This window comes from Schistosoma mansoni, chromosome 6 (assembly GCF_000237925.1).
Source record: "Schistosoma mansoni strain Puerto Rico chromosome 6, complete genome".
Lineage (NCBI taxonomy): Eukaryota > Metazoa > Platyhelminthes > Trematoda > Strigeidida > Schistosomatidae > Schistosoma > Schistosoma mansoni.
In genome coordinates, this window is record NC_031500.1 from 2,091,393 (window position 1) to 2,094,109 (window position 2,717).

Sequence of the window (2,717 nt, forward strand, 5' to 3'; positions counted from 1 at the left end):
ATTTGATCCCGTGTCACTCAGCTTCACAATCAGAGACGTTACCAATGAGCTATTCGGGCCGCGACTAACCTCCTGTAGGACTGAATCCGCCAGGGAGCATCAGTCCCCTCAAGATTACAGGTACACCTTGCTGACGAGTGCCAAATAGCACGAAACCCGGGTCCAGGGTTTCTGTTGACCACCTCCAACCACCATCTTACCTCAATTAGCACTTACTGTATCAACGAGATTTACTGTACAGTTGTCTTTCTTGATTCTCATGATATGTGTACTATTAATTAATTAGTCACCCACACCCCATTACCCTCGTAATTTGAATAGATTATTAGAAACTCACTACATAAGTATGTTTCACCAATCTCTTATCCAACATTTCAATTTGATTCTGTATAAATATCTTAGGAATATGTGAATCAAAGTTTATTCAGATCATGAACCACTCAAAGTTTGACCGCCATTGGAAATCTGGAAGCACTGGACGGCCGTTTTTTCCCAGCATAAGACTCTTCAGAAATGCCTATTCATGATCCATACATGAGGTTGCAACCCAGGACCTTCAGTACTATGCGCAAACGCTTAACCTCTAGAACACTATGACGAGGCTATCATCCAGTGCTTCCACGTTTTCAATGATGGTCTAACATTGATCGGTTCATGATCTTAATTAAAACTCAACAACTTCCACAGCCTTATACTGATCAAAACTTATTATTTTCTCTATATAAAACTGACTACATCACTAACAATATACACTAAATCTACAAATATAACGAAAACCATTATCACTTTATCTATCCAAGCCAAATTTTATTTATTTATTTATTTAAACACATACATATTGGTACAAAAGGGCACCAGATACATATGCGCCACACAAAATAATGAAAATAGGAAGAGAAAGGATGAAAAGATAAGGCGAACTGAAATGTACAACCAGAAGACTCTTTCAGTTAGGAAAGTTAGAACCACTCTTTATGAAGAAGGTTACAGCAGGCTCGCCACTGTGTTGCACCATCTCTCGGACCCCAGCCAGGGAGTCGGGAAGGACCAACAGAAGCTAGCCCTTGGCAGCTTTCTTTCATGCCACGACACCATGTCATACACTGACCACCTCTCCGCTTTTTCCAACCAGTCCCAGAGTCGGCAAATAATGCACGACGTGGAATTCTCTGGGACGACATTTGTAGAACATGTCCAAGCCACCGAAGTCGGTGTTTCAAGATGGTGACACCAATTGAATTATCGTCTCTGCGCCCGAACACACGATGCCGAACCTCTGCATCACTAACATGGTGTTGTCACTGGATGTCAGCAATCCTTCGAAGACAACGATGATCGAACACAGAGAGACGTCTAACATCCTCAACTCGGAGAGGCCAGGTTTCACAAGCGTAAAGCAAACCTGCTCTCACCGACGCGTTGTAGATCCGACCTTTTACAGCCAGACTAACATCACGAAGGAGCCAAAGATGGCCCAGGTTGGCATAAGCCGCTCTGGCTTTCATTATACGTGCATCGATCTCATCACTCACGCCACCACCAGCACTTATGTAGCTACCTAGATACATGAACTTCTCAACTACTTCAATCTGCTCACCATCCATGGTGAGTACAGGATTAGAATCCTGCCAGTCTTGTAGGAGTACTTTGCACTTGGAGGGTACAAAGCACATACCGTACCTGCGGACACTGATTGCCAACTGATTATGCCAAATTATGAATAACATATAGATTAGACTAGCTCACAGAGCTTTGTTTTGAAAGGTTTATTGTTTTCAAAACAGTGCCAGAACTGAGAGACAGAGAGTTAGGGTTGATGTTCATGTGAAGTCATGTAATCTTGTATGAAGATACTAATCATTATGGTGTTTAGTATTTTCGATGTTAATTGGTTAGAAGGTAATCAATAGTTGGCTATGTTGATCGTAGTTTCGTAGTAGTTGATAGTCGTCATTCATTAGTATCGAAGCTCACTTTTAAAGATCTTCATACAAGAGTGAAACAACTCTACACTGCTTCGATGCTTTATTGGTTGTCAGCACTTAGTCTGTTTGTGATATTCGTAACATTCAACAATCTCCACAAACGCTATATTGATTATTGTTACGTGCTGACTGTTAGTTAGCTTGAGATTGGAAGTCTCCGAAGTTCTAATCAGAAGTCGTGACCATTGGAGTTCAACCATGTCGAGTATGGGAGGGAGTTACTCACTAACAGGCACCTCGTATTTAGTTATGAATGTATTTGGATAATGAATAATTCCTATAGTATAAGTGGTAAATTTTACAGTGGCCTACGGTGATTCCCTAATTAGGAACAAGTGAAATGTTCTTCAGATACAAAACTAAATAACTAGAAATACAAAAGGTTCATTCGAGTCCCGGTGTGAAGGTCAACACTGAGGTGCTGATGCATCGAACTAATGCGTTTTAAATATTACGAAACAAACGATTCCACTCTAAGCCACAACAATACGTTGCTATTTGTTAGATATTTAAATACGGCAATGCGGCCACTAGTCTAGGTGACTTGAAATCGCATGCACCATATTCAGTTGTAAAGTGGTGGTTGAAGATAGTCGACACTAAACCATGGACCTAGGTTCTGTGATGTTTCGCACTTGTCAGAAAACTGTATCTGTAATCTTAAGGGAACTAATGCTCCTTGTTACGTGATAGATAGAATTTGGGTGGAGACAATATGAATGAATTGGCATA

The 2,717-nt window shown here is 40.9% G+C and overlaps 1 non-coding gene across 1 annotated transcript; it reads left to right on the top strand.

The window, feature by feature from the left end:
- Window positions 1-159: 159 nt before the first annotated feature.
- Window positions 160-212, top strand: Smp_tRNA_00013_Arg.1. Its single transcript has one exon. It is a non-coding gene (tRNA).
- Window positions 213-2,717: the final 2,505 nt, after the last annotated feature.